The sequence below is a fragment of the Ochotona princeps genome, chromosome X (assembly GCF_030435755.1).
Source record: "Ochotona princeps isolate mOchPri1 chromosome X, mOchPri1.hap1, whole genome shotgun sequence".
Classification (NCBI taxonomy): Eukaryota; Metazoa; Chordata; class Mammalia; order Lagomorpha; family Ochotonidae; genus Ochotona; species Ochotona princeps.
Genome location: NC_080865.1, coordinates 18,527,560 through 18,554,048, shown reverse-complemented (window position 1 = coordinate 18,554,048; position 26,489 = coordinate 18,527,560). Strand labels below are relative to the sequence as shown.

Sequence of the window (26,489 nt, the reverse complement as noted above, 5' to 3'; positions counted from 1 at the left end):
CTGGAAAGGAGGCAGATCCGCCTCACCTGTGACCTCCTGTCTTCCTGCTGCCTCCTGGCCTTGAACCAGTCATTATTTTAGAGCAGGGCACTCGTGCAGTGCTCCCAACAGCCTATATTCTGCAGGATTGTCAGGTGTTGCTTATCCTTATCAAGGTCTCAGTGTCATCACCTAAGAAGTGTTGATCAAAGAAGACAGTTTATGAGAATGAAATTACTCAGAAAATTTACTTAAGTGACTAATTCTTTAATTCTCTCAGGGTTGATATTTAGCTAGTGTCATTCTAGACACATCAGATATAATGTTGTCAACTGTGTACAATGTCTTAGACCAGTAAGTCTTACTTTTTTTTTTTCAGAAATCCTTGTTGAGAAAGGATGCTATAAGGCATAGTACACAGCACAGTTATAATTGTCTATGAATCACCAAATTGTAACAACATTAAAGTTACTGGCTCACATTTTGATTGCAATTTGACTAGCAATCAACATATATCCTTGGGGGAAATCACCTAGCCAGTGTTAACTGATTTCACTCTCCAAGATATAAGTGAAATTAACAGATGATCATTATTGAATTTTTGTGACCATTTATTAAACCGGAGAAATAATAGTAATTGTCTCAAAATGGTCTGAGTTCCAAGTGAAATAATAATGTTTAGTCTATCAATATTTAGTCTATCAACATAGTAGGAGTCTACTAAGTATGTGTTAATGTTGTACGTTGCCTATATTGTAGTTCGTTTTCTAAAAGAAAATTTTTTAAATTTTTGTTGGAAAGGCAGATTTACAGAAAGGAGAGACAGAAAGACCTTCTGTCTGCTGGTTCACTCTCCAAGTAGCCAAAATAGCTGCGCTCTGCTGCTGTGAAGTCAGACGCTTCTTCCAGGTCTCCTATATGGATACAGAGTCACAAGGCTTTGGTCCATACTCTACTGATTTCCCAGGCCACAAGCAGGAGGCTGGATGAGAAGCGGAGCAGCAAGGACACAAACCGGGTCCCATATGAGATGCTGGCAATTACAAGGCAAGGATTTAGCCACTAGGCTATTACTCTGGGCCCTATATTATAGTTCTTCTAAAAACAAAAACAATAATAGCAAAAGACCAAACCTTATTTGAAAGACAAAGTCATAAATAGAGAGACAGAAAGAGAACTATCTTCTATCTCCTGCTTCACTCTAAACGGTCACAATGGCCATGACCAGGTCAGACGAAAGTCAAGAGCAAGGAGCCTAGAACTACATCTAGGGTTTCCTACATGGACACAGGAGCCCAAGCTGTGAGCCCATTTTCCATTGCTTTCCCAAGCACGTTATCACGGAGCTGGATCAGAAACAAAGCAGCTAGGATTGAAACTGGTGCCCAACTGAGATGTTAGCTTTGTAGGCAGCAGATTAACCTGTTGCACTACTACATGAATCCCTACATTATAGCTCCGTTTTAAATGGTATTTGACACCACAAATTTTCTCAGGAATATTATATAGTAAAATAGAGAATTATGTTAGACAAAAGCAATGCCTGAGTTTATTTTTCAAGCTAGACATATTCATGAATGTTTCTAATTTTTTTATCATTTCAAGTGTACATATTTATGGAGTACCATGTGGCAAGCACATATATGCACTATGTCGGTATAAATATAGGCTAGTTAATATTTCCATGGCTGCATTTTTAAAGCTGTTGACAATTTTGCATATTTATTACATTGTAAAAATTTCAATACATATGTACACTAGGTACTGATCAGATCAGGGTAATTAATGTTTCCTTCTCATGGCCACTACTTTCCCAATTATTAGAAGTAATAGGTTCCTTTTTTTCTATTTGCTTAGAAAATATATAATAGATTATTGAGAATTGTAGTCACATTACTGTGCTTTGTAACTGATTCCTTCTTCTTAATTCTGATTTAGTATTCATTATCTAATTTGCCACTAATCCTCCTTGCTCTATCCTTCTCAGACTCCAGTAATCAACATTATATTATTTGGTAGACTATCTTTAGCTTCCGATAACATGCAGTACTTATCGTTCTGTGCCTCACTTATTTCCCTCAGAATATTCACTCCACAGAAGAGCCCCCAGTAACATCATTTTCTTCTTTCAAGATATAAGTGAAAGAAGGTCCAAAATGGGAGATTTCAAGATAATAATAGACTTCTTCATCAGGTCCAAAATCTCAAAATAGGTTAAAAGTCTGGCTATCACAACACTCACAGGGTTTTGTTCTTAAGAGTAAGGCTCTGTATTGTTGGTCTTTTATATCTGTTCTTCCCTTCCATGACACAACATTGATTTTTAACTGAAAGTGTGGTGTGTATCATGTCAATAAAAGAAATGCGCTCATGTTTTCTCTTTGAAGCATACCTGGTACCTCACAGTTACACAGAAGATGGCTTACTGCATAGCGCATAACCAGAGCTTTGAGGGCTAAGTAGAAGTTTTAAATAAAACTGTCACCTTTTTCATTTGTTCTGTTTTGAAGATTTTGATGGTGTAGTCAGGGTGCTGCAGAGAACTGGAACCAAAAGAATATATGCATAGACTTCTATATGTATAGAAAGACATTTGTTATACTTACTTATTAAAAACAGAGTGTTTTGATTAAATCACTCAGGGGAGGGCCCGGTGCGATAGCATAATGGTTAAGGTCCTCGCCTTGCATGCGCTGGAATCCCATATGGGCGTCGGTTCTAATCCCAGTGGCCCTGCTTCCCATCCAGCTCCCTGCTTGTAGCCTGGAAAGCAGTCGAGGACGGCACAAAGTCTTGGGACCCTGCACCCACGTGGGAGACCTGGAAGAGCTCCTGGCTCTTGGCTTCGGATTGGCTCGGCTCCAGCCATTGCGGTCATTTGGGGAGTGAACCACCGGACGGAAGATCTTCCTCTCTGTCTCTCCTCCTCTCTGTATGTCTGCCTTTCAAATAAAAATAAATAAATCTTAGAAAAAAACCCACTCGGCTCCAGTCTATCCACTCCAGTGCTTTTACCAGCATCTAAAGTTTTGTATACTTCCTGGATCATGGATTCTGCCTGTAACAAAACGAGTGAATCTTAAGTGTATTGAACTGAATGCAAGAAACAGATGTAAAATGCTACATAAGGAGGTGGCCAACAGTATCAGGCTATAGAAGAGGAAAGATAGGGATTGAATAATAACGTTTTAATTTAACAATGTGAACATAATTAATAACCATAGCAGACTCAGTTTCTGTCAGTGATGCAAATCGGAGTTTTACAACCATCAAATTCAAGCACAGATAAGCTACCAATCCTTATGTGGTTTTGTCCACTTTTTTAGCCATATGGCATATAATAAGCTCTCATAAATCACGTTAATCACTCAGGTTTGTGTAGAAATACTGCATACTATGCATTTCTCAGGAGAGTCATAAAGTCACTCAGCATATTTAAATGACTTAGTACATCTGAAAACATGTCTGGTTTCTTCATTTCGTCTAGAATGTATACATCCTACTTAGCATGCATGTATGTTTGCATTGTGTGTATGTGTCAAAGGACTGTTGCATCTGACCTATGAACTATTGATGAGAATTTAAAAAGTACAGTTATATTTGGGGCAAAATATTAATACAGGCACTTAGTGAGTTTTAAAATTTCAACCAGATGTATTAGATCAAAAGAATGAAGAGAAACAGAGAGAGAGAGAGAATCTTCCATTTGATGGCTCATTCCCCAAATGACTGCAAAAGCCAGAACTGGGGACAGGCTGAAGCTAGGAGCCAGGAGCTTCATCTGTGTCTCCTACATTTATGTCAGGAACCTTAGCACTTGGGCCATAAGCTGCTGCTTTCCCAGACCATAAGCAGGGAGCTGAATCAGATGTCAAGCAGTGGGAGCACGAACTGGCACCCAAATGAGATGTTGTCATAGAGGTAGCAGCTTTTATAATAATGGGAGACAACAATTAGTATATTAATTAATGTGAAAGGAAAGTAATATAGATACATTCTTTATAAAATAATATTAAGTATAATGTTTACTTTGTTTCATACATTTTTTGCAAAGTTTTAGATTTGTAAGAAATTTGAGCAGCAAGTTCGGAGTTCCCTTATACTTTTTTCCCCATAAAAACAGAGCTTCCCATACACATCGACATCTAATATATGATATTTACAAAATACGGAAAACAAAACCTTGATTCATCAGTATCATTCAAAGTCTCTAGTTCACATTATAATTCACTATTGGTATAACACATTCCATAGTTTTTTGACAGACTGGTAATTTCAATTATGGTAACACAGAAAAGGGCTTCTCCTTTCTAAAATCCCCCGAATCCTAGCTACCCATCCCTCTCTCCATTTTTAACCCATGCAAGTCATTGATCTTTGTGTTAACAGTTTTTTTCCTATGAAATGTCATCATATAGTTGGGAAAATGTAATATATAGCTGTGTAAATAAATAATATTTATTTAATAAAATGTGTTTAAGTTTCTTCCATGTCTTTTCATGGCTTGATATCTCACTTATTTTTAGTGCTGAATAATATTCTTTTTTTGGATGCACCATAGTTTATTATTTCATTCACCCATTGAAGGCAGTTGTGGTTGCTTCCAAGTTTGGGTACTTTTGAATAAAATTGCTATGGACATCTGTGTGCAAGATTTTATGTGGACACATATTAGTTTTCAACTAATTTGAATGAACAACAAGGAGCATTTATTGCTGGGTATTTATCTTAGTTTTAGTATGTTCTGTTTTGAGAGAAACTGCCAAATGTTTTTCCAAAATGATTATACACACCAAATATGAATGTTCCGTATCATTACTGGCTGCTATTGCCCGTGTCTTGGATTTTAGCCATTACAATAGATGAGTAGTAATATCTCAGAATTTCGAAAAATCCTAATGATGTATAATGTGGAACATATTTTATATGTTTAGTTGACAGTTGTGTCATCCTTAATGAGGTGTTTTCTGTATTTCAGAAGTGATAAATAAAAGCCTTTAAAGTAACACACTGGGGCATGCATCTGGCACAGTGGTTAAGTGGCCACTATATGTAACCACATTTCATTTTGGAACACCTGGTTTACATCCCTACTATTCCACTTTTAATCCAGCTTCCTGTTAATATGCATCTTTGGAGGTAGCAAGTTCAAGTATTTGGATCTCTGCTACCTCATGGGAGGCCCACATTAAATCTGGGCTTCTGGATTTGGTTTGCCCTGACCTGGCTGTTGCAGGAATAAATCAGTGGATAGTGGATAGAATCAATCTCTCTCTCTCTCTCTCTCTCTCTCTCTCTCTCTCTCTCTCCCCCCGCCCCCAACCAGATAAAAACTAAATAAATAGGGCCTGGTGCGGTAGCCTAATGGCCTCACCTTGCACACTCCAGGATTCCATATGGGTGCCGGTTCTGGTCCTGGCGACCCCACTTTCCATCCAGCTCCCTGCTTGAGCCTCGGGAGGCCAGTTAAGAACAGCCCAGGGCCTTGGAACCCTGTGCCCGCGTGGGAGGCCTGGAGGAGGCTCCAGGCTCCTTACTTTGAATTGGCTCAGTTCTGGCCATTGTGGCTGCTTGGGGAAATGAATCAACTAATGGAGGATCTTCCTGTCTCTGCTCCTCTTTCTGACTTTCCAATAAAAATTTTAAGAACTAACTAAATTAAAATGTATAGAAAAAGAACACACAAATCTAAGGGAAAAAATCAGTTTTGAAAAAGAAGGTGCTTTTTCAGGAAAAGAATGAAAAATTTCAAGCATTCATTTCTTAGAGTATTACATGTAATGTTGTGGGAGATAGCAACAAAATGAAAAGCATTTAAAAATATAAAGAACTTTTTTGAAGCTGTGATTCCACTGCTGATTGCACCAATTGCAGATAATAGAATCTCCATTACTTTATAAATTAACCAGAATAGAACTCTACAGAGACCCTGGTAAGAAAAATTTCAGACTTAAAAATGCCATGGCCAATGAATTCATATAAGTCATTCAGCCTCAAAATTTTGACACATTAAAGTGAGTAAAAAGAAAAAGGAACTAAGTTTCAAAATGAAAAAAAGTCTTACACTTTAAAAAATTTCTTCTAAGATTTTATAAGTAATGTCCTACTCGAAAGTGTTAAATTAGCTCTATATTACAATTAGAGTCAACAGATTCCGCTATGATATCTAATTTGCTAACCAAAGCCTAGCACAAGAAATTTCACAGAAAGCTTTGCTGCAGAAAAAAAGCAGTTAAACTAATTTAGTTACATTTTGTTCCCATAAGTTTTCTGGGAATTTCAGTGACAAGGAATAGGGCCCGAAAGGAGACGGAAGGTTCTAATTCCAAAATAAAGTATCTATACTTGTATATAAATTTTTTTAAATGAGACTTAAGTATATAGAAAATATAATCCAGAAAAGTTATATATTTGAGGAACCACATCATATGCCAATAGAAGATTAACAAATCATTTTCTCCTTGCTGTCATCAGATTTGCTATTATAATCATGCAATCTTCAGATATTTTCCATACTTAATCATTCCACTTGATTTGCTAGTTTCTTGTGGGCACAATAAATAGCCTATTTAAAATTCCCTGTGAGTAGCAATTGGTTTAGGAAAACTCTAGGAGTGTACAGAATGAGTCAGGGAGAAGTTGTGCTTGTGAGTGGCTATAGCAAAGGCCATGAAAAAAATGAACCTTTATTTAACATCCAGTGCCCTGGTCTAAAAGAAATAATCCAACATCAATGCCTTCCTCTAAAACGAACATGGAAGCATGATATCAACAACTAAGCAACTTCAAACACCTTTAAGAAATGTTTTTGGAAAGCAGGATGGTGGTATAAGGTGCAGACAGGTTTAAACTGACAGGGAATCATTGGCCAGGGTGACGTACAAAGGGCAGATTCCAGGAAACAATAGATGACATGCCTGTGGCAGAAGAGTACCTGAAAACCCTTGGACACGGGGAAGTGGCGGAGACCACAGAGTGGTATTGCAATGACTAAACCCAGCAGCGGTTCACGAAGAGATTTGAGCTCCAATGGCAGCCAGAGGTCCAGTGGCAGCTTGGTGGGAGGGAGAGTTCACCAGGAGCTCAGGAGGTGAACACAGGCATAGAACTGCCTGTCCTGCTGATTTGCATGATTTGACCATGAGCAAAGACAGAACAGAAGATTCCAAGGGGCAGTGTAGGAACAGTTGGATGTCACAGCCTGGACCCACACCAGTGCCACATCAGGCGCCATTTTGTGTATTGGGGTAAAGGCTGTGGGACTGGAGGGAAAGCATTAAACTGCACATAGCACTAAGCTAGCGGCAAAATCACTTCCATCTCAGTGCATTGCATTGGTAACCCAGAGAAAACATTTCCGAAGTGGCATTATGCAGGTTTCATCCAGAAAGGTCCAGGTGGCACCAAGACCTAACTGCCACCAAACCCAGAACTCAATCAGTATCATGTCAAGCACTATTGTGTGTAGTGTGGCAAAGGTTGTGGGACTGTAAGGAAAACAATAAGCTGCACATACTCTAAGCTGGGAGCAAAATCACTTCAGGTTCAGTACGTTACACTGGTCACCCAGGAAAGACAATACCGATGCAATATTCTTCAGGTTCTAGCCAAGATAGGTCCAGGTATCCCTCAGATGTAATGGCCAGCAGGTTTCAGCAAAATCAGCACCACCAACAACCCAGTTATGTAGAACAGCTGGTGTCCCTAATCCTGGACACTGCTTGAACCAAAAGGGGGAGAAAGGCTGTACAAGTAACAGTGTGGCCACAGCATGGGACCACAGGAGGTGCAAAAATGGTGAGGTAGAAGCGAGGCTATGGAGAAAGTATCTGCTGGAAGCTTAGAACAAGAGCCCAGATTAAATTAAACTCGCTGGAGGTGAAAAGGTGTGGGCATTGTGGGGCATAAAAACACATTTGTCTTTTTCTGTTCAAATCTACAGGTTGTGAGTGATCTCCAGACTTGTTCCTGAGCAGGAATATGATAAGAGTGGATGGAGAAGGAAAGGCTCTAAAATCCTGAGGATAAAGAAATGTCTTCTGATTGACAAAACATGGCTGCAAGTGATTCCTTTTTTGGAAATTAATTGTTAAATATATTAGATTCTCAGGGTCACAGTGAATGCATGGTAATCAGTACAACTCAATTCTCACCAATTCTCATGTTAATGTGATATTAACACAAAGAGAACAGATTTCATGCAGTTCATAGTTAGAATTCTAACAATATAATGATACTTCCCTTCCTCCATCACTCCCCCTTTCTTCCTTTTTTTTTTTTTTAAATTTTAGAGATAACGTATTTTAATTCCCATTATACTCAGAGGCTTAGCATTCCACTAAAATTTTCAGCCAGTAAAAATTTAAAAAGCCAAAGTTTAACAGGAATATAGGAAAGGGCTATAAAAAAGAATGAGTGAAAAGATATCAATTTCACTCATACATAGTGCATTTTATAATAATCACTGACCATTAAACCTATACTAGTATAGATCACTCTTAAACTCAGGTTTGACAAAGTTAGAAAACAAAGTTTGAGAAACCTACAATTGCAACAATATTTATACACATAGGCATTTCTTTTAAAAATTTAGTTCCCAAAGAAAGATTATGTGATATTTGTATAACTCCAGTTTATTTCATTCAATATGATGTCCTTTAGTTGCATCCATCTTGATGCAAATAGTAATATTTTTTTCTTTTTCTACAGATGAATAATATTCACTATATGTATGTCTTTATATCTTATTTTCCTTATCGATTCATCTGATGAACACTCTGGTTGACTCAAATTTTTGCAACTGTGAGCCCTACTGTTATGAACATGATGGTATATGTATTACTTTAACACAATGTGTTCATGTGTTTGGGATATATACCTAGTAGTGGGATTGATGGATCATAAAGGAAGTCTATTTCTAATTTTTAAGGAAATCACCACAGTCTTTTCCACAGTAGCTACACTAATATGCATTCCCACCAATAATGTGTAATTGTTGCCCTTTGTCAATATCCTTCCCATCATTTGTTACTTTATGTCTGGGGGTGAGATGATATCTCATTGTGATTTTGATTTTGCATTTCCCTGCTGGCTACGGATGACTAGTAATTTTTTAATATATATTTGTTGCCCATCTATAGTTCTTAAGATTACTATCTATTGCTACCCTTTACCCATTTCTAAACAGGACTGATGGCTTTTTGTTGTTGAAATGCTTTTTGGCTACTGATATGTATGGGAAATTAACTCTTTCTTAGATAAGCAGTTTGTAAATACTTTTACCCATTTTGTTGGATGTCTCCTTACTCTTCAAAATTTCCTTTGCTGTGCAAAAGCTTCTGACTTTTTAAAAAATAAGCTTTTAAAATAGTTTTATTTGAAAAACTGAGTTACAAAGAGAAGTAGAGACAGAGAAAGAAAGTGTTTCATTCCCTGGTTCACTTCTCAAACAGCTACAATGGCCAGAGCTGGACTAATTGGCAACCAGGAGCCAGAGTTTCTTCTGTGTTTTCCACATTGGTGCAGCTGTTCAAGTTCTGGAGCCACCCTCTGCTGTTCTCCCAGGCTATATGTAAGGACCTGAATCAGAAGTGGAGCAGCTGGGACACAAACTGGCGCCCATATAGGATGCTGGCACTGCAGGCAGAGGCTTAGCCTATTATGCCATGGCCTCACCTCCAAACCTCTGATACTGATATGATCCCATTAGTTTAGTTTTGCCTTTGTTGCATGTGCTTTGGGCATCTGATCCAAGGAATCATTGCCCACACCAATGTCTTGAAGTGTTTCTTTACACAGCTTCATCATCACATATCCTAAACTTATTTCCTTGATTCATCTTGAGTTGATTTGTGTATATACTGAAGAATATGAATGTAATTTCAGTTTTCATTTGTTCTCCTGGACCAACTTTGAGACTGTGTTTTCTTTGGTGGTATTAGAAATTCCCTATCATCTGGAAGAGCCTGGGCAACTCCTCTGGCAGGACACAGTCCCTGCAGGTAAGCACAAGAAGCATGATAGGAAACAGCCCAGAATAGGCCATGGAAAGTTTCTCACTGGCATACATTTGGCATGTGTCGGGGGCAGACCAGGCTGAATCAGTTCACGTCATCCACTGGCAAATCCAAACACCAGAACAGAGTGTGGGTCGGGCCAGGTTCGGTTGCGACAAAAACCAGTCCACAATATGGAATGCCAAGGTGAGGTTGCCTGTACTGGATGTGACTGCAGCACCCAACCAGCACGCATGAGAACCAGGAAGGGAGGGGGCAAAGCCGGCAGAGGAATTAAGGGGGTGGTTCCCTTGCTGGACAGCTGTTCCCACTGGAGAGCGTGAGCTGGGATGGGAACAGACCAGACTAAGCAGGGCTACAACACCTGTGGGCCTCATGTGGACTAGATCAGGGAAAAGCCAGGCTGAGCGGATTATTCCTACTGGTGCAAGCATAAATTAGAGTGGGTGAGGGTTGTTTGGGCTTAGCCACAGCATCAGCTGGCAGAAGCTGGCACTGGGGACTAATTCTGTCAAGTCAAACCACAGAACCACCCGAAGAGTGCATAAACTGGGATTGAGAGAGACTTGGGAGGGAAATAGTGGGCTCCTCCCTCTTGGGTTACTGCTCCCACAGAAGGGCATGGAAACTAGGACAGGGGCTGGGGTGGCTAGACAGAGAGGCACTCAACAACATCCGTGAGGGCTGGATAGTTGAGCTGGTTAGATGGAACTAAGCTCCAATACCCTTTGACATGTACGAGAGCCAAATGGGATGTGGGACAGACTGGACTAGTCTGCTACACATACTGGCAAACCAGGGTAGGGAGCAGGCCTGGTGAGGGTTATTGTGGGTCGCTATGACTAAGCTGCAGCTCCCATTGGTTTATGTGAGGACCGAGTATGTGCTGGGCCGAACCAGGCTGGACTGCAACACCCATTGGTTCCAGTGGAAATCAGGACTGAAAACAGAACCAAACGAGCAATTGCAACCACCAGCTAATCGTGGTGATGGACTGTGCCAGGCCCTGTGCTTGCTAGAACACAAAAGAATCTGGTCTGGGAATACCTCAAGGTTTCTTTGGAGATCTCCCCAATCGAAATGCTGGACTCAGAACCCTAGCCAAGAAAAGACAGAAGACAGAACAAGTCAATCAACCACCTCAGCTATATGTTGGCAGTGAAAAATTGGACAAATGGAGACTCTATGATGGACTGTCAATGACCTCATCATGCTTGGAGTGGCGAGATTGGCAGCAATTCATAACTGGTCAACTATCAAAACCACTTAAGCAAGGATCTCAGAGCATGCCCCCCATCCGGGACTTGGGGTAGGTGGGAAACTGGGTGGGGCTTCTCCCTCAATATCCCCCTTTACCTCAGATACACGAAGGAAACAATATGGAAATAATAGTCTTACCCATTTCCCTGTAACCCTTGGACCTTTTTACCGTAATTAACTATGTAAAGATGGTCAAAATATAATAAAAAATGTAAAAAAAAAAAAAAAGAAAAGAAATTCCCTATCATCGACTTTGGGGTTGTTTGAAAGTCAAGGAATTTAAAAAACAAGGCAAGGTCGGAAGCTTAGACAACACTTTTTGACAGCTTGTTTCCCCAGCAGGTCTCTTAAATAGTTGAGTGGTGTGGGAAGAGCATGGTCCTTGGAGCAGGAGATGTGAAACTGAGATCTGAGTTCACTGTGGGTTGGAGCTGCTTAACTTGTACAAAGTAGCAGTTCCTGCTGAGACTCTCTTCTCTGTAAAGTGAGAATGTTTGTCAGATCTAACTCATAGGACTGTTGTGAAAAATATATGAACCAGTGTGCGAGAAAGCCGTTTGTTTAAGATAAAGCACCACACAATAAATCCATCAGAATTTATTTTAAGTTTTAGCATGCGGCATGACAAGGACTTATCCAGGACACAGGAATAATCCTCTTGATTAAAATAGAAGAGGTTGAATTTAGATACAAACGATTCTTGTTTTGTAATTTTTGTATCATTATCTCTTTTCTTCCAGGGCAGAGGGATGAGGTTCTTTGTGTGCTCCATTTGTTCTCTTAGCCAGTCTTCCACTCACTTTCTCCCAGGGAACAGTACCTTAACCTCCATAACACACTATCTAGACCATGGAATAACTGTCTCATCCTTGATTTTCTAATATTATCAGCACAATTTAACTGATACATAAAAGTTCCAAAATCTGTCTACTAACCAATTATAAGCAATTGCAATAATCATCACCTTTTCCACAATGTTTTGAAAAGGGAAAAGATAAAGGATTGAAAAGTGCATCAAGCATCCTTCCTGCTGATGTTTTGGCTTTCAATCAATTAAATATTTAAATCTGTTCCAAACACAGATGAAAATTTCATTTTTTATATTCCCATAGTAAAAGTGATCATATACACATACACACACATGTGAGTATAGAGTCCCTGAAAGTCACAGGGAAGTTTTCAATATATTTAACAAACAAAGACAGATTTTTCTATGTTGAAAATTATATGCACATAAACCCAATAAATTTATCGAGCTTCAAGTACAAGAAACATGAAAAGCACTCAGCAATAACATACTTAGAAACTTCAATATCAATATTAGAGAAAAAAGCAGTTATAGAAAAAGAAGCACGTTAAATAATCAGGAATAAGGGTCAAGATGAGATCCAAATTCATACTGGAAACAAAATGTTTGAGAGAATGGGGGAAAACATCGTTATTGAAAAAAGGAATAAACCCATTAAAACTTTTCCTCAGAAGCACAGACAACTGCTATGAAAATTTATCAAATCTTACAGAAATAAGTCCTTGTTTATAAGTCGATTTATTTATCTTCATCAGGGTGCCAAGAACACACACAAAAAAGATGACCTCTTTAATAACAAATGTTGGGAAAACTAGGTACACACACTAAGAAAAAAATGAAACTCGATTCTTACACCATGCGCGAAAAATTAACTTACAACAGAGTAAACAGTTAAATATAAAACTTGAAGGTATAAAACACCAAAAAAGTTGAAAAACTTTAATATCGATCTTGGTAATAATTTTCTAGTATGATTCAAAAAGTTTCACAATATTGGAATGGCTAAGAATTTTTTGTGTAGAACTCCCAAAACACAGAGAACAGAAGCAAAAAATAAAGAAATGGGATTATTATCAAACTGAAAAAGCTTCTGCATAACAGAAGAGAGAAGAGACAATCTAAGGAATGACAGGAAATACTTGCAAAATAAACATGAGGGTTAACAACCAGACTAGCTTAGGAAAACAGACAACTTAATAGGAAAAATGTAAACCTAATTAAAAATGGACAAGGAATCAAAATAGATAAGTTTCAAAAAAAGAAATTCTCATCAGTAGAAGGCATGTGAAAAGCATGCAGTATATGTGCACATCAGGGCAATTTAAAAAAAGCTATATCATTTCATACCCATTATGGGAGTTATTATCAAAAAGACAAAAGGTTAAGCGTTTTCAAGTATGTGGAGAAAAGGGAAGCATTTGCAAATTGGAAGCATTTGTAAATTATTGCAACCATTATGGAAAAGAGTACAGAGCTTCCTCAAAACATCAGAACTATACCATGATTCAACAATATTAATTACAAGTTTATATCCCAAATAACCAAAAACAGAAATTTAACGTGATATTTGTAGTTCCATATTCATTGCAGTTATTCATACTAGGCAAGATACAGAAATTACTCCCAGTGATTTAGAGTTTGACTTCAACCATTTCTGTAGTAGTGTGAAGTTTTTCAGCTCTGAAAGAGTTGGAGGTCTCTTACATAGTTAACTTTTACCCTTTCTAGACTTTGGCCTTTCAAAAGGGATTTTCTGTAATCAGTGTGTCTATTCTGATGAGTAAATCTAGCACTGGAGAAACTAGCCCATGTCACAAGATGGAAGGTATTTTATTCCATCAGGAAGTTATTTGTTTAATTTCTTTTTGGTGCTTTTCAAATTTCACTTCCTATGTTTTCAGTGTTTCCACTATTTTTAGGCTTCTCTGAATCTGCAGTTGAGAACAAAGTGAATCATGAGATGCTTTTTCCTCGACTGAAATAGGACTTCCTTCTTCCTCTGCCAGAATTATTTTAATTTTGCTTCTTCATTTACCAGTTCTTCCTCTGCTTTATTTGTATTATATTATTCTCCCTCCTGTTTCAGATTGTCCATTTCTTGTATGCCAATATATCTGTACTGAAGCCGCCCTAATAATTATCCTTCAGGGATATTTCTCCTATTCTCTTACCTGTATTGTTGGGCAGCACAAGCAATGGAACTCACTACACAGAGTTTTGGCCTCCTGTCTCTATATTCAGAGGGATTCATGCGAGGAGCCAGGAAGTGATGATTTGGGCTGATACCAAGATTCACCTTCTTACTGGACCTGGTGTTATACATCTGTCCTCCATTTTATTTGCAAAGTAATTAAACTCTATACAAACCCATGGGACTCCAGAGCTATTGAGACCCAAACTTTCTTGCCATCTGTGTTCTCTGAGAATTACTGAGAGACAGATTGTGCTTGGCAGGCTTTCTCTGTTTTCCAAACAGGCATTTATCAATCAGCAAATTCAGTGCTTTCAAAAACTCTCCGCTGAACAAACATCACAGCTCATTTTGCAGGCATGAAAGACTGTTTATATGCCCAGGATCAGGATCAGGAATTCTTCGGGTAATGTTTTTACTGGCCATCCTGCCAAGTCTCTCAACAAACATGTGTGCTTTCTTCCTACTCATTGTCAGGCTATGTTACAAAGGCATGACCAAACAGACAGTTTGCATTCTCCAACAGAAGGAATGTCCAACTATTAGAGGGAAAAAATCATGTGCAAAGAAATCTAAAGGTCCAGACTAACTTGATTATACACATATGTTAAATTCTTTACTGTAACTACACAAGGGCAAGCAAAATCTTTGAGGGAAACAAGGGCCCCAAAAACTCACTTTCAGCTTGTCATAAAAATAGACTTCAGATCAAATTTTATAATATATCCATGTATGAATTACTCATTACTAAGTATCCATAAAGCAGTTCATGAAACCTGGGAGTGTTAACCTGCACAACACTTTTTAAATAAATATCCTATATTACCCTGAAGCACAAAAAATACACTGCCTTAAGCTGTGTATTAAGTCTGAATGCCTCCCTCATCTGACTCCCATTTGGTCTTTGTCAGCTGCAGGAGATGAAGTTTTCTTTATCATCTTTGGAAGCACACCTAAGGAGGCAGCGTTTGAGGCAGGTTGAGTGTACACCATACAAGCTCATCAGCTTTGTTCATTTTGGAAATCAGGAATCACATGTGAAGACTATTTTAAGCTATGGAGAAACGTAGCTTACCTCTGTCTCCTGAATCTGCATGCTTGAATCTGAATCATATACATTTTTCAGTAATTCTGTGGTTTATTCTAATGTACAGCTTTGTTTGTGAATCACTGATACTGCTGTCCTCTAAAACTACTTTACATTTTCTTATTCAAATTCTTGAACTTCCAACAACAGGAAAACTGATTTTCCATACTCAGTGTTCCAACTGATTAACAGTGGATTGACAGGAGAGTCAATATATCAGAGATTCAATTTTCTCCCAGTAAAGAACTTTCAAAATAGGACAATAAATACCCCAGTAAAATCGTATTCCCAGTTCAGCCATTTCACAGTCATAGGTATGGCAGGAGATAACATTTTGATAACGATGAATGCTATATTTTCCCTCTCATTCTTATAAAACCATAATCAGGATCCCTCTTACCATTACAAGAATGGTGGTATTTGAAGCAGGCAAGGACTAATTCAGCTGAACGTAAATTCAAATGAGTTTCTGAGTTGGTTTGGAAAAACACATAGAATACACAAGAACTGTAAAATCGTGGTATTCCAATAAATTCAGACTTGAAGGGAGCAGAGCTAGGGTTCGTGCCATATGCATTTAACTAAAAAAGGTTGGCGGAAAATATGAGAACAGCTTCCTACCACTCTCTTGATAAACAACAACAATGTATTCACTACAGAAAAACAAAATATTTGGCAGAAGTGATTCAGGAAGCTAAAATGTGAAGTAAATGTACAGAATCATGTCCTATTTTTGTTTACTGTTAAAAATTCAGACAGAATTTAGTGGGACCCAAACATGAACAATTAATAATTCTAAAAAGCCCATAGGGAAGTCAAAGTCTTACTTGTCTCAATTTTTGAGCAGAAGGTGTGAATCTATGGGTCTCAATGTAGTGGCTAGGGGAGCATCTAAAACAGATCTACATGCTTCAGAGCGATATAAAAATGACTCAAGTGGCTAAAGATCAAGAGGAAAGTTTATCTGCAATAAATTAGACACAACAGAGGACAGGGATCACTGGCTTCTAGAATACAAAGGCCGTGGAAAGATGTCAACTAAGATCAACCAATATCACAAATCACAGCCAAAGCCAGTGTATCTGTTATTTTACATGTTCAGGTAGTCCTAAACTATTTATATATATCCCTAAATGTAAAGATATTTACAAATTTCCCTGAAGAACAGATCATCTTTTGGGTAAGCAGACGCAAAGGGGAAACAGAAATTGCTAAAGAATGTTGTAATCTTAAGAGATTGAATTTTGAAATTCAAATCAGATTTTTTAAGCATTTAACGTTCAATTTGAAATTAAAATGACAGCTGAAAATCCAAATTCAGTTTAAATACAGAGACCAGTTTGGGACATGTTTGAACTTTTGTAATCAGTCAGTATTCAATAAATATTTCTTGATGGATGGTTTTGCTTTTTCAATTACTTTCTTATTATTGATCTATATGGTGAGTACATTTCTGACTGGAGTTTAGAACCACAAAATACTAACTATATTACAGAAAAGTTCATGCCTGGAGCAGAAACTGAATACACTCCATGCCACCTGCTGGCATCTGACTTACGATATTGTGGTCTTACACAATTCTAATATTGTTTTTGACAGAGTGCAGCACAAAATTTGATTGTGTATAAGAAGAGATGCTTCCCCTTAAACTTTTCTGTCAGTATTAATAAAATCTTAGAACAAATTCTGCCATGTATATGATGAATCAAATTCTCTTTATCATATGGAAGAAAGCAGTTCATACAACCCATTTTGTGAACACTATGAACTACGGCTCTCTAATCTTTAGGTGAACAAGCTGCTCCCATAAATGAAAGGATTACTCTAGACTCAAAATCATCCAAGGGACTGAAGTCTGAAACTCTTCTCACAAACTAGCACCTTACACTCTTTCAAGCCAGTGATTCTCAACCTTGGTTACAAATTGAAAACAGCTGCAAGATTTTAAAAATCACTACTACCTGCAGAATCCCAAAGATTCTGACTTAAATAATCTGGTAGGCATTTTTGGCATCTCTGGTTTTAAAAGCACTCTATGTACTTATAATATACACTTGAATTTATTTTTTTAATATCTCATGGATTTTTATTATTATTATATTTTTGACAAACTTTACATAGTTAATTACGGTAAAAAGGTCCAAGGGCTATAGGGAAATGGGTAAGACTATTATTTCCCAATTGTTTCCTTTGTGTATCTGAGGTAAAGGGGGATATTGAGGGAGAAGCCCCACCCAGTTTCCCACCTACCCCAAGTCCCGGATGGGGGGCATGCTCTGAGATACTTGCTCAAGTGGTTTTGATAGTTGACCAGTTATGAATTGCTGCCAATCTCGCCACTCCAAGCACGATGAGGTTGTTGAAGAATCCACTGATTGACATAGTCCGTCACAGAGTCTCCATTTGCCCAGTATTTCGCTGCCAACATAGCTGAGGTGGTTGATTGACTTGTTCTGTCTTCTGTCTTTTCTTGGCTAGGGTTCTGAGTCCAGCATTTCGATTGGGGAGATCCCCAAAGAAACTTTGAGGTAATAAGTATGTTTTCAAAAGACTGTTGGGACAAATGACTATGTAGATATTAAACCTTGAGCTCCTCTTACTCCAATGTGTAAAATCTATCAATAAAATTAGATTATTACCTTTCATTGCAATTGGAATAACTTGTGCTTTAACTAGTGCATGCATTAGTGTTCAGTTTCATGTGTGTGTGTGTGTGTGTGAAAAGATGTGTAAGGATTAATTTAGATGTTGAAGCTTCTGGTAAACAAATATTCATAAGTTCATGGCACTTACAGGATAGATATGCATCACCATTTAGCAAAAATGGACAGATACTAAACAGGAGAGAGTTACTTTATACTTTACTATTCAAGTGAGAAAACACAATTCATGCGACAAGCACTCTAACATAACATTTCTATAAAAAAATGTACGGGAAGTCTCTTGTTACATACTCTTGAAACTACAAATTACATTGCATTAAAATTGGAAGACAGACAATGAAAATGGAATTTTACAGAAGAATGTTGATTTCCAACAGATGTGATGTGCTCAAAAATGTATTTTACAGTGACAGAATAAAGAGTATATATCTGTATATATGTGTATATATATGTACATGGACATATATGTCTATGTGTGTAGGTATACATATATGTATGTACATGCATATATCTACACACATATACAAAAGTATCTATGGGTGATAGTTTTCATGAATCTATGGATGCTTCATTCCTTTATATATAAATGTTTACTCCTTGCACAGATCCTGCACAATCCTCCTATATAATGTAATACATTTGATTGATGACTTTAAACCATTTTTAATTAGGGTTAATATGGATAGGTAGTAATTTGGTCCTGTCATTTCAGCAATGGGTTGTTCATTGATTTAGTCTTCTGTTGTCCTTTTACTGGGATGTTCTTCATGTTGGCCTTTGATTTTGGTGGGTGCTATTCCTCTTCTCTGTTAAGACAACATCTTGAAGCATCATTTGTAGAGCAGGTTTGGAAGAGGCATATTCTTTTAACTTTTCTTTACTGTGGAAGAATTTTATTTCATTTTCAAAGACAAAGGAAAGTTTTGCTGGGTACGTTATCCTAGGCCGACAACGTTTTGCTTTTAGAACCTGGAGTATGTTGCTCCATTCTCTTCTGGCCTGTAGAATTTCCTGTGAGAGGTCTCCTATGAGTTTAATTGGCATTCCTTTATATGTCAGTTGATTTTTTTTTCACATGTACCTTTTTTCATTGTTGAAAATTTGTATTCTTTCTTACATTTACCTTTAAGGATCTTTTCCTTAATGTTTGATTGAAGAGAGCTTGATTATTACGTGTGGTGGTGAAGATCGCTTTTTGGTCAACTATATTGGGAGTTCTGTGCCCCTCCTGGATGTTGTTTCCCAATTCTTTCTCCAGATTATGGAAGTTTTCCTTTATTATTTCATTGAACACAGCTTTAAACCCAGCTTCTCTTTCTGCATCTTCTGGAACTCCCATAGCTCTTACATTTGGCCTTTTAATAGTGTTTCTTGATTTTTGAATACTTGTTTTAGCTTGACCCAACTCTGCTTCCAGCTTTTTGAGTGTTTCCCCATTGTGACCAAAAAAAAGACAAAATCTTCCAATTTTGGGATTTTTCTTCTGCCTCATTCATTGTATTGTTGAGACTTTCCACTGGATTTATTTGCTGTATTGAGTCCTTTATTTCTAATAATTCTGCTTGATTTTGATTCAGTGTTGCTATTTCCTGTGTGACATACACCTTAAATTCCTTCAACTCCTGTATGTGCTTCTCATTATTGATAGGAACCTTTATAAGAAGTTTTTTCTTTTTTTAAAAATTCTGCATCCCCCATTTTCTTGATGTATTCCTAAGTTAACTTTGAGGTTGGCAAAGGCTTTTATTCCTTTACAGGGGAGTCTTCAGTGATATCCATTGTGCCTCTGTCTCTTCTTTCGCTCTTGGTCATTGTACTTCTGTTTAGCATATATTTCTCCTTAAATCTTGTTTCTAAGCTGTGTAACCCACAGGTCTACAATTCAATTTTACTTATTGTGGTTGGTACCTAGTACTTTGTTTGCAGACACTTGTCCCTCTCCCTCCAGTGAGTTTCAGATCTGGACACCATGGTCTCCGTAGACCCAGCTCCTGGCTCACCACACTCCACCTCCTTTTATCCCATGCTGAAGCTCCATCGTTGTATAACCTTTCTCCCACTTCCTATTCGAGCAGTTCCCAGGATTAGGGAGACACCAGGTGTTCTAAATATCTAGGTTGTTGGTGGTGCTGATCTTGACGGAACCTGCGACCATTAGGTCTGAGGGCCACATGGACCTATTTTGAGTCAAAAGTTGCCAAGGTTGGTATTATTCTTGATGTGGGGCCAGTGCAATGTACTGAACTCTATGAGTTTGCTCCCAGCTCAGTGCATGCACAGCTCACTCTTGTCCTTGCAGTCTCAAAGCCACTCATGGAGTTATGAATCTGCTGTCCATTAGGTCTGGGCACTACCTGGTTCTATTTTGGGTGAAATCTGTAGGATGCTATGTTGTTGCAGCTTAGTGAATGTGCAGTCCTGTCCCATAGCCTTTGCCTCCCTAATAAAATGGTGCCTGATTTGGCTGTAATTGGGGTCTGGTCTGTGGAATCCACTTGTTCCTGCACCACCTGTTTTGGATCTGCTCTTCTGTCTCTGCTCCTGGTCAAACCAATCAAACCAGCAGGATGGGCAGTTCTTTGTCTGGATTCACTTCCTGAGCTTCCAGTGAACTCCCCATCCTACCTGGTGCTGATGGAGTTTTGGCTGCCAGTGCAGTTCAGATCACTGCTCGCTGAATACCACTCGGTATCTGGTCACTACAACACCACACTGATTTTTCCGCTACTTTCCCCTGTCCATCAGTTTCCAAGTGCCCCTCTGCCATCAGTCTGTCCTCTCCTATTTCCTGAAATCTGACCTCTCTGGTTCACCCTAACTAATGTTTTTCCATCTGTTTAAACGTGTCCTTACCCTATTCTTAAAAAATATATAAGGAACTTTTGTTTTGTCTTGTTTTAAAATTTATTTTTTTTTTTATTTTTGATGATGCTTAGTTAACCAGAGTGGGATGTGTCGAGGACTAGGGAAATGTGGGTGAGATCATTATTTCCAAATCTTTCCTTTCTTCCTCCTGTATCTGAAGGAAGGGGCGAAATCAGGGGAAAAGCTTCACCCAGCCTCCCAACTGCTCCAGTTTCCAGGGATGGGAAACAGCACCTGATGTCATCCCAGGGTCCCAAGCGTGGAGCATACCCTGAAGGTTCCACTCAAGTGGTTTTGGTAGTTCTGAAATACTGTCAATCTCACCGATCCATGGATGAGGAAATCCTTGCAAGTTCTGTTGGCTGACAGTCCACCCCAAAATCTCCATTTGTCCAGATATTTGCTGTCAATTCTTTGCTGTGGTAGTTGACTAATTTGTTCTGCCCTGTTTCCTCTGCTATGGCACCAGATGTCCTCTGCAGGCCCAAATGGACTGCCATATCCTCCATTGCATCTGAGCATGCAGTTCACTGCTCTGTCTTAGCTACCAAGAAGGCCCAGTTCTGACACATGCACTCCACAGTCAGACCACAGATCCTGTGATTTCCCCCATGGTTGAATGGGGATCCCCACATAAACTTCATCTCAGGTGAGCTCAGACCTGACTCTTGTATATGCTTGTAAGTATGGGGTCTGGCTTTGCCTTTCACCCATATAAGCCTATACATACACACTGGTAGTTGCAATTGCTAGGTCAGTTCTATCTCCAACCCTGTCTCTTACTGAAACCAGTGGATGCCATGACCCAGCAAAGCATGGCTATCACACACTCGGCCCTCATATATACCATCAAGCACTGCAGCCTAGTTGGAGCAAACCTAATAACCTTCACCATGTAAAGCCTAGCTCCACCCAACCAACCCCACTATCCAGACCACACTCACATTGGCGGGTGCCACTGCCTATCTAGCCAGGCCCATGCCTAGCCCTGATTCTCATGTTCACCATTTTGAGATGCAGCCCATCTGAGAGGTACCCACAACTTCCCCGCTGGGCCCACTCCCAGTCCTGGATCTTGTGCTTTTCAGGTGGTTCTGCAGTCTTTCTTGACAGGACTTGCCCCCATTTCCAGTGCTTGCTATCTATGCTGTGGCAAAGCCCAGTTAGCCTGCATTTACTCTGGCTCATGCAAGCATAGGTGGATATATTTGTTTAGCACAGCCTGGCTCTTACCCTGTCCCAATTCACATGCAGGCCAACAAGTTTTGTAGCCCTGCTCTGCCTGATTGCCCCTGGTTCCAGTACTCATGCTTACCAGTGGAAGCCGTGTCCCAGCACGAGGGTTCCCCACAATCCCCTACCAGGATCTCACTGCCCCTGGGTTTCACATGGACTAGTGGGTGCTGTGGCACAGTCTGGGATGTCCTACCTTACCTCAGCATTTGCTAGCAGGTGCTATATTCCTGTCCCAGTCAAATCTGCCCCAAGTTCCATGTCATGCTGCGAGTGCTACTGCTCAGCTCAGTTCAGCTAGCTCCCAGTCCCAACTTTTAATGTGAACAGGCTGCAACAGGCCTGTCCTGTACCCTGTTCTGGTTCTCAGATCTGTCAGTGGGTGTTATAAACTGGCCCAGCCTGGCCTACCCTCAAACAAAATCCACATGTATGTCAGCGGGTCTTATAACCTGGCCTGATCTGGACTGCTGCCAGCTTTGGTTCTTGCAGTCAACTGCAAGAACTGCTTCCTGACAAAGGAGTTCCCCCATGCTTCTCTATCAGGCTTTCTCCCAGCAGCAGGTCTTGGACACACTAGTAGGCCTTTGGTCCAGTCTGACTGAGTCTACTTTCTATCTTGGCAGGAATAGTGGCCTTGCCCCTCCGGCCCACACCCATTCTTGTTCTGTCAGGTTGTTACAGCCCAGCCATACCTTGTCCATACCCAGACACAGGTCTCATGTGGTTCAGCAGGTGCTGAGACCTAGCCCAGCTCACCCTACCCACACCTTGGCTCTCAGGAGCACCAATGGGTGATGGAGTCTAGCCCAGTCTGGCACTCCTCAGATGCAGGCCACACCCATGCTGAGGAACACTGAAGCCATGCCCAGGCCAGATCACTACCCCATTTCAGCTCTTGCACTCACCAGAGGGAACCACAACCCAGCTGGTATGTATCCTTAGCTCCCCGACCAGGCCTTTTCCTAGCCAAAAACCTTGCATGTGCCAATGGTTGCTCTGACCTAGCTTGGCATAGCCCATCCTGCATCTTGGCCTTTGCCATCCAATGCTGCAGCCTGGCCTGTCCCACCCAACTCTAACTGGCAGGTGGTACAGCCTAGTCCTGCCAAGTCTGCCCCTATCCCTGGCTCATGCAGTCCAATAGGTGTGATAACTGTCCTAGCATGACCCACACTCCAGCCTGGCTCCTGCACATGCCAATGGAAGCCCTGCCAGGTAGGCCCCATCACTAGCTTTAGTGTGCACTGGTGAGTGGTGATCAGTGGTGATCCATGCTGACTAGCCCAGCTCAGGTCTCTCACATGAGTTGGTGCATTGATCTAATCCAGAAAGGTTCCTCCGGTGTCCCCTCTCCCAAGCGCTAAGTCTCAGCACCACTGCTTACCTGCAAGTACAATGGTCTTGTCAATGGAAGTCCTTCAGAAGTCATTCCTCACCTGTACATATTTCCTCAGCAGTCTTCCCTCTCATGCATCTCCTTACCCCACTCATTGATCAGTCCATGAACCACACACGTAAGGAAATGCACAGGCTTGCTCCTTTTGCCTGAACATGAACCCCCAAGTCTCCACATGCCTCCATTGGCACGATCCCCCAAGCCCTCATGAGCTCCCTGCATGGCTGGGACCAAGGCAGCCAAAGAGCTGCGCACATGGGCCACCAAGGGCTTGGTTGGCCCCACGGCAGCCAAAATGGAGAACTGTTTTTAATAAGACCTAATCATTCAAATTATTTATTGATATGAAAGGTAAGCCCAGGCCTTTGGTTAGTCTGCTTCAATTTTCTGGAGGAATGCATCTAGCATGCTTTTTATTTTTTTTCACAGTAGATATCTCATGAGGAAAAAAATCCCTTCAGTTATATGACTGATTAAAATTAGATGAATTTTTGCCAATTGATATATATATATAAGCATCTTTTAATTATGCTGCTCTTTAACTAGCAGTAATGAGATTACGTTAGAATGAATATAGCACTGAAACAAATTCTTACACTATTCCTCTATATTACAGCAGAGTAAAGTTTCTATCAAAAATTTGAAATATCCTATTTAGGAAGGAATATCACTGATACATTTAAAGAAAAGGTGGTAATATGGGGACGATATTTGAATAGTACTCTAATTTACAATATGTCCATCACTGTAGAAGTTAATAATTTAATGTCTGTATGGAAAACAACATTTCTTTGTATAGAAATACAGTAAGCAGTAAATGATAACTGAAGTTTTATCTAAATCTGTAATTTTATGAATATAATTATAGAGAAGAGTTTACATACAGGCAACCATAACAGATCACAGGAAGAACATATAGCTGAAAGTTGGAGAATTGATGTTCTAATCCTAGGATTTTATTATGTGAACTGAGAAATCTGGAACACATTATAACCTTATTTGACATTAGCTTTCTAAAATCAATATTACATGACTAGTGGCTATATAATTCCACAATTTTAAAGCATTTGGATCTCAATTTATTCAGATTATTTTGGATCACCTTACTCCTGAATTTACAGTTTTCAATTTCCATAACAACAATGTCAAAGAAATAAAGCCACAAATATTTTTCTCACGTTTTATGCTCATGTATTTCTTTTATACGAATTGAATTCTAGTGTCTATTTATAGAAAAATGAAGAGTCAGCAAACATGTGTGCATAAAATACACTTATCAAAAGGAATTCAGAGTGCATGCATTCAGTTCTAACTGTTTTGAAACCACGATGGCTGAGGTTTCTGTCCTGGTTTCATCACTAACTATGGTCATACTGTTGCTGGAAAAAATCAGTGTTTACAAAAACTTCACAGAAAATTAACTAAGTCAAAACTTGAATTTTGTTGATGTTGATTGAAATAAGCATATTTTTATCTGTTCTCTTCTGAATGGAATACACTGCCTCCCTATCATGTGTGCATAACAAATTCTTCTTCACTGTTCCATTGAAGGCTAAATATTACCTCCTCCAGGAAGTCTTACAGATTTTTCTAGATAGGCACAGTTGCCTCCTTTCCTATTATTCTGCAACCATTGTATTTAGCTCTTGGACAGCATGCATAAGAATCAGTTGTTTACACTGCTCAGAATCTTATCAACAAGAGATAAATCCTGCAGGGCACATTCCTGTCAAGGTGTGAAGGCCTGAAATAACTTGCGAATGGATTGCTGGTTAATTCAGACTTGCTCAAAACTGCTGCCACAAATAAAGAAATATGAACCAATGTGGATTGTGTTCAAGAGTGGAGAGTACAAATGAATGAAAAGAAGAAAAGAGAAAAATAGGGAAGAAGGAAAGATGGGAAGGGGGAAGATAAGAAGGAAGAAAGGAGAGAATGAAGGAGGGAGCAGAAGAAGGGAAGGAGGAGTAAAAGAATTAAGGAACACTATTTTAGTGGGTACTGTGATTTACATATGATTTCATAATATGGCTACGTGACTACCATTCAAATATTGTCAGCTAGTGTTTGAATGAAGTCAAAATTGTAGCCATTTAAATTCTGAAACCAAGTAATAGAAAATAAATCCCCCTTTTTTTTCTGAGAATGAGTGATGTATTTTCTTATCTGATGTAAATATTTTGGGTGTTTTAAAAATACTTGTATTTGGAAAACCAGAGAAAAGAAAGAAAAATTGAAAACAATGAAAACTTAAACTATGGAACTCCTATGGAAAATTTAGAAATATATTGCCAAATTGAGCATCAGAAATTATTTTTAAACACTTTTTAAATACTTTGATCAAAATTGCAATACTCTAAGTTAATTTTACCACTTTCTGAAAATAACTGATATTGTTATTTAAGTGGTGAATGAATAAAACATAATTCCAAGTAATTGATGTATGCAATATGGGACCAAAATGATGGCTCATGTCTAATCCTCTCCCTGCAAGTGCTTGTTCGTGTCCCGGTTGACCCCCTTCTCATTCAACTCCCTGCTTATGGCCCAAGAAAGCAACAGAGAATGGCCCAAAGCCTTGGAACACTGCACGCATGTGAGAGCTCCTGGCTTCAGAGCAGCCCACTTCTGGCCGTTGCAGGCGTCTGGGGAGTGAACAAATGGAAGATCTTTTGGTCTTTCTGTCATTCTCTGAAAACACCTGCCCTTTCAATAAAAACAAATTGATATTTTTTAAATGTATCTAATAATAATCTCATATTTTAATCATAAAGATGTGAGAATAAACACTTATGACCCAAAATATTGGCTGTCAAATGAAATAAAGCTAATTCATATTTGGGATCTTTATAGTGTCTGCATTTCTCACTGCTGCTCTGTTCTTGTTAGAATGGAGAAATGTTATTGCTTTTGGTCCTCATGATGCAGAACAAGTAAATGTTCAATAAATGTTTTTTTAAGTAAATGAATTTCTGTTATAAATTTTGT

General features: G+C 39.1%; 1 long non-coding RNA gene across 1 annotated transcript in view; it reads left to right on the top strand.

Moving 5' to 3' along the window:
* LOC131478598 (uncharacterized) overlaps nucleotides 1-26,489 on the top strand; it is a 363,210-nt gene that overhangs the window by 334,510 nt on the left and 2,211 nt on the right. The gene's annotated exons all lie outside the window — the stretch shown is intronic.